This window comes from Notolepis coatsorum (genome assembly GCF_963971535.1).
Source record: "Notolepis coatsorum genome assembly, chromosome: 7".
NCBI lineage: Eukaryota > Metazoa > Chordata > Actinopteri > Aulopiformes > Paralepididae > Notolepis > Notolepis coatsorum.
This window is the reverse complement of record NC_140171.1, coordinates 146,136,910-146,144,409: the sequence shown is the minus strand read 5'-3', so window position 1 is coordinate 146,144,409 and position 7,500 is coordinate 146,136,910.

The window sequence follows — 7,500 nt, the reverse complement described above, 5'->3', positions numbered from 1 at the left end:
ACACACACACACATGCACACACACACACACACACACACACACACACACACACACACACACACACACACACACACACACACACACACACACACACACACACACACACACACACACACACACATACACACATGCACTGTGCTCCATGCTGTTCATGTTTTTTATATGAATCCTTCTTCCTGAGCTGAAGCCCTGCACAGTGGTACACATCAACCAACTCCCTGCCTGATTTCATTCCACGAAGAAATTGGTTTTCATGCCAAAGTAGCTCTCTAAACAAATCACACAACACCTTATGCCCTCAACTCTGCCATCTTTAAACCAATCACATAACACCTCATAGCCTCAACCCTGCCATCTTTAAACCAATCACACAACACCTTATGCCCTCAACCCTGCCATCTTTAAACCAATCACATAACACCTCGTAGCCTCAACCCTGCCATCTTTAAACCAATCACATAACAACTCGTAGCCTCAACCCTGCCGTCTTTAAACAAATCACACAACACTGTATACACTCAACCCTGCCATCTTTAAACAAACCTTTACCCCTGCCTTCAAGCCTTGAACTCCTCCCTCTCTCACTTTTTATATATTTTTAATTTATTTAAAATGTTCTCTACTAAAACTGTATTGTTTGTTTTGCTCTGTAAAGTGTCTTTGAGCATTTGGAAAAGCGCTATACAAATTTGATGTATTATTATTAGTGTGGGTGCAACCTATACTATTTATTTATTTATTATTCCGCTTATTTTTGTCCGCTACCTCCTCCCAGAGCTTTCGCACCACATACACGTGTAAGGTATCAAAACGACCGGCTTGGTCCAACTCGAGTTGCTATTACTTTTTTTTTAAAGTTTCACCGCACCGTTTGGCTACAAATCGGGACATTTCGGTCCATAGGGAATGAATGGCGGAATGTAATTAACTAGAGTGTAGAAGCTGCATTTTTTTTTTTACCATCACCGTTTGTAAATTGCAACAGTGATCTCAATTTTGGACATAGATATAAAAACAACACATCAAAACGATGACACGACTGTGCCCTCGCTCACAAAAGAAAGATAAATAGAATTGGACATTTCTATCTCAACTTATGACCATTTCTTTGAAAGTCATGCTCCAGATAGACACGAATGGGTTCTCCACTCTAGCTAAAATCTGATATTTTACCGTCCCTTCCCTTGTTTTCCGATCGCCACCCAGGCCGCGTGTATACCTTCCACAACGGAATTCGGTTTCCGGGTTCCTCTGATTGGCCGCGACCGCCACGTGACCCGCCCCCCTATCCAGCGCTGCCGCGAGTGGCAGAGCGAGCGGCCGCGGACTCGCTCGCTTCCTCAATTTATACGCATGGAAGTATTGACTGAATGAATGAATGAATGAATGAATGAATGAATGAATGAATGAATGAATGAATGAATGAATGAATGAATGAATGAATGAATGAATGAATGAATGAAAACTTTATTTAACAGATTGCAGAATGGGTACAATACAGTACGGCTCAATACACACAATTGTTAAGGGGATGCAGACCTGAGAAAGACGTTTGTCTTGTTTACATCAGGGTCCCCCATTTTCAATTCATATAGAACGACTACGCCGTAACAAATCATTAAAAAAATATACCGTTAACTGGAATATGTTGTGCCTTTACACATATGTTGGATTATGTAATTGGTTTGTCATGACAAACAAATAAAAAAATCACGATTTACCCGCTGGCTACAACAACACACAGTGACTGCATGTAGTCACTGTGTGTTGATGTTGTAGCCACCTCCTCAGATGCATGCGTACTAAGCTCCCCCTTAAGCTCCAGGAGAGAGGGGAGAGGCTGAAAACCAGCAGTTCTTGCCCGACTGATGGGAGCCGAATCCCCGGATCCGATTTGTCTGATGAATACCCCCAAAACATGGAGGTCCCGAATGCATGGAAGTATTGATTGCGCTGTAACAAATCATTGAAAAAAGATACCGTTAACTGGAATATGTTGTGCCTTTACACATATGTTGGATTATGTAATTGGTTTGTCATGACAAACAAATTAAATATCGCATCGCCGGCTGTCTCTGGCTTGCTCCAGCGGACACCAGAGCTCAGCCCCCGGCGAGAATGTGCTGCCGCGAGCGGCATCGCTGAGCTCTGGTTCTGACTACATGCAGTCACTGAGTGTTGTTTTAGCCAGCGGGTAAATCGCGATTTTTTTATTTGTTTGTCATGACAAACCAATTACATAATCCAACATATGTGTAAAGGCACAACATATTCCAGTTAACGGTATATTTTTTTTATGATTTGTTACGGCGTAGTCGTTCTATATGAATTGAAAATGGGGGACCCGGATGTAAACAAGACAACCGTCTTTCTCAGGTCCGCATCCCCTTAACAATTGTGTGTATTGAGCCGTACTGTATTGTACCCATTCTGCATTCTGTTAAATAAAGTTTTCATTCATTCATTCATTCAGTCAATACTTCCATGGGTATAAATTGAGGAAGCGAGCGAGTCCGCGGACACGGCAGCGGCAGCGCTGGATAGGGGGGCGGGTCACGTGGCGGTCGCGGCCAATCAGAGGAACCCGGAAACCGAATTCCGTTGCGGAAGGTATACACGCACCCAGGCCACAATTGTTGACGGAATTACACAACATCGCACATAACCCTTCACATAAGGGTATTCACATAAAGCAGCACGGTGGTGTAGTGGTTAACACTGTCGCCTCACAGCAAGAAGGTCCAGGGTTCGATTCCCGCTTGGGGACCAGGTTTCCATGATGCCAGGTACCCAGGTGGGGTATCTCCCAGGCCTTTCTGTGTTGAGTTTGCATGTTCTCCCCGTGCTCGCAAGGGTTTCCCCCCCCGATAAGATAAACCCAATGGAAAAACATGCACAACAACAGATCGCTAGCGCTGTGGCATCCTTGACGAAGACGGGCAGGAGCACATGGATTGGTCCCCGGGCGCGGCCCTCCCCGACGCCTGTCTGCTCCCGGCTGCCCTTGGGGGGAAGGACGACGGGATGGGTTAATCGCAGAGACGAATCCCATCGGCGATCCTACAAAGAACAATGCATGCGTGTGTGTTCCGGTGTGTGTGTGTAACCGTGTGTGCTAACCGCTAAACATTGAGGATAGTTGCATGCCAATTAAAGACCTCTGAACAGGTCCTGCATTATTATTATTATTATTATTATTATTATTATTATTATTATTATTATTATTATTATTATTATTATTATTATTATTATTATTATTATTATTATTATTATTATTATTATTATTATTATTATAACCCTTCAAGTGCTCATACTAAGACGACTAAGCTTCATCTCTTATCGTTTTGCTTTAATCATCGTGAGAGTGAAGGACGCCTCAGCCCTCATTGAAATACATTGGGTCCATAGTGCATAGTCATTGCGTCAGTTAGGATTCGAAGCAATTAGGGGTAGCAGGTGGCATGACTCAGAGCAGGGGTTCCCAACCTTTTTTCCCCCAGGGACCCCCAAACATATCTGATGAAATTCCTGGACCCCCCTCCTAATAAAATACCATAAAATACTATTTTTTTGTCATTTTAATACTTTTTTTGTCATTTTAATAACAAACTGCTTATACACAGACATATGCATCATAATTAGACCCACTATGCTTCTTTGACTTGTGCCTTCAATCAACAAATCTCATCTTGCACCATATGTATTTCAAAATGTTGGCCAATATTCAAATCCTGTATTCATCCTGTCAAAAAAGGCCCTAATGGTGAACGGATTGCATTTATGTTGAATGAAGTAAGAATCCACTGCAGTAAAAATATCCTCACCTCGAGTGGTGGTAGTAAGGTTGACTGACATGAGAATGTCCTGCTTCAGATCCTCATTTTCGATATACTGCACATAAACGATGAGCACAGCCTCGTCTGCGACAGTTGTAGTTTCATCAAGTTGTATGGCAAATGGACCCTTTCTAAGCTTTTCTGACAGCTGCTGCTCGCAATCACTTGACATCTTATCAATTCGGTCTTTCACTACATTGTTCGAGAGTGGTACTGATTTTTGTTTATCCGCCACCTGTGGGCCGCACAGTTTCTAAACCATTTTGATGCAGGCTGGTTTGATGAGCTGCTCGCCAATATTGTGCGGTTTCTTTGCTTTTGCAATTAAAAGCGAACACTCAAAGGCGGCTTCGGTAGCCTTCTGTAAATCACTGCCACCCCTGTTCCACGCTACTCTAACATCAACGGGCTTGTTCGCCTTGAGAGACTGTTCTTTCCTCCGAAAAAAGTCTGGATCCTTCCCAACGATTTCTGGGTGCTTAGACGCCTGATGTCTCTTCAGCTTGCTGGGCTTCAGGCTCGAGTTTGCCAACTTTTCTCCACAAATCACACACTGAATGAATGAATGAATGAATGAATGAATGAATGAATGAAAAGTTTATTAACAGATTGCAGAATGGGTACAGTACAGTACATCTCAATACATACAATTGTTAAGGGGATGCAGACCAGAGAAAGACTTTCGTCTTGTTTACACCAGGGTCCCCCATTTTCAATTCATCATAACATATATGACATACAGATAGACAGTACTGCTACATCTATACATTTATGACATATCAGATTTGCAAATACAGTACTGTTTGTGATACAAAAGTGTCCAGAAAAGGAGTGTATATACATTTGGCGTAGAAACTGTACATTGGAGGAGGTTGGTGGGGTGGGGTTGGGTGGGTTGGGTGAGGGCTGTACATTGGAGGTGGGGGGGGGGGGTTGGGTAGGGGACACACACACATTTTACACTGTACATTGGAATGTTGACAAAGCCTTACTTGGTCATTTACTGTACAACTAGGTTAGGACATTTGTAGGGGCCAGTTTCGAATTGCAGTCTCACGTAGGTGTTTTTTGAGAGTGTTTTTGAAGGTGGGTAGTGATTCACATTCCTTTACAGCTTTAGGCAGGGCGTTCCACATTGATGTGGCATAATTGCGAAACGTGTTTAGTCCCTTGTTTGAGCCGAATCTGGGTTTTACATGATTTGTGGAGCTCCCTCTGGTGTTGTGATCGTGGTATTCACTGACCTTTGGGAAGTATTTTGACATGTACATGGGTACCTTGGTCGCGTAGTGTATCTTGTAGACCAGGCCCATTGCAAGTTGCTGTACTCTGTCGTCTACTCTAAGCCATCCTCAGGTCATTTGTCTGGTCCCTCAGTGAAGCCCATGGTGATGTAATTTTCGCGATTGCTGTAGGTCCTAACTTTTTTTGCAGATGAGCTGCCGTCATCTCCTTTTCGTTTGTCACACATTTTCGCCTCTGGCGGCTGACTGCAGATGAGCCGAGAAAGTTAACTAGCGTGCTAGGCTAGCTACGGAAAGTGATACAGTCAACTGATTCGCGTTTTAGCGGCTACCCGGTAGCCTACTGTTAACGTTAAAAAATCATGTCTAGATGTTTATTTATTTATCTTTATTTTTTATTGTAGTGGAGAGACTATTCATGCTTCTGATGATAAAAATATGCTAATTAAATATTTATCTAAAAAAAAAAAAAAAAAAAGGACCTCAAATCATCTGTGGTCTGGCGGACCCCCTGCGCCCCCTGGCGGACCCCAGGTTGGGAATCACTGACTCAGAGGGAGCTGTCAATCAACTCACTACTGCTGACCTAGCAATGACCTCTCAGGGAGTTAACCCTTGATGTCCCCTTTTTGTATCTTTTGAACCGTTTGTCGTAGAGACTTGCGGGTTGTGGCATTGTACTCAGTAGGGATATCCTCTTTCATGGTCTATGTTGACCACTCCCCCGATCCGTAGGCCACACCCCCTTAGACCACACCCCCTTTGTGTATCTTTTGAACCGTTTGTCGTAGAGACTTGCGGGTTGTGTCATTGTACTCAGTAGGGATATCCTCTTTCATTGGTCTATGTTGACCACGCCCCCATGGTTTGGCCCCTCCCCATTCAGGGGATTACCCATATGTTGACCACACCCCCATGGTTCGGCTCCTCCCCCTTATCATTAGGTCCCGCCCCCTGTTTGGATCTTTTGAACCGTTTGTCGTAGAGACTTGGGGGTTGTGCTATTGTACTCAGTAGGGATGTCCTCTTTCATTGGTCTATGTTGACCACGCCATAGTTTGGCCCCTCCCCCTTGTGTATCTTTTGAACCGTTTGTCGTAGAGACTTGCGGGTTGTGTCATTGTACTCAGTAGGGATGTCCTCTTTCATTGGTCTATGTTGACCACGCCCCCATGGTTCGACTCCTCCCCCTTATCATTAGGCCATGCCCCATTTTGTATTTTTTAAACCGTTTGTCGTAGTAGATCTATGTTGACCTCTCCCCCGATCCTTAGACCACACCCCATTTTTGTATCTTTTGAACCGTTTGTCGTTGAGACTTGCAGGTTGTGCCAGTGTACTCAGTAGGGATATCCTCTTTCATTGGTCTATGTTGACCACTCCCCCGATACTTAGGCCACGCCCCATTTATGTATATTTTGAACAGTTTGTCATAGAGACTTGCGGGTTGTACCATTGTACTCAGTAGGGATATCCTCTTTCATTGGTCTATATTGACCACATCCTTAGACCACACCCCATTTTTGTATCTTTTGAACCATTTGTCATAGAGACTCGCGAGAGACCCTCTCCCGTTGGCCGGCGGTGCACAGGCATCACCCACTCTTTCACAATTTCCCCGTGCGGAATTGTCTAGTTATTATTATTATCTTTAAACAAATCACAAATCATATAACACCTTATAGCCTCAACCCTGCCATCTTCAAACCAGAAGGTAAAGACGACTTAAAACTGTTAAACAGTTACTGTTAAACAGTAATACATAACTATTTTATTGCACTGTAAAAAACTGATTTTATATGTCTGCACTTTATGTGCTAATGTTATGTCTATTATATTCTACTATTTGATTGCACTGCACTATTGCACTATTTTACTCTGTCTATTCTAACTTATTATTTTTATTATTGTCTATTTTTAGTCTATTGGTATGTTAGATCCTAATGTGAACAAAAATATCTTTTTCTGTTGTAAAGCACTTTGAGCTGCACTTTTTATTATTATATTATTATTATTATCTTTAGAAATGTGTTACACCACTGCGACATCCATTCAAAACGCATTCAACACATTTTTCCTTTTCACCGCTAGATGTCATCAACATCGATTTTACCAATGTCGGTTGTTCGTATACCTACAATTATACAAACTACTAGTAAATGTCCTGTAGATCTCGAGAGTTTGCAGGCAACACTGCACTTCCTTGGGTCCTCAGCAATATAACCGAAATGTGTGACGTTGATTGGATGAAAGGTCAGACACACAGACTCCTTCTATTTTTGTTAGATTTTCAAAAAGCCAAACTTCCTTCAAACACAATCATTTTAGAGGGTGAAATTAATATCGCTCTCTCTCTCTCTCTCTCTCTCTCTCTCTCTCTCTCTCTCTCTCTCTCTCAAACACACTCTCTCTTGCTCCCT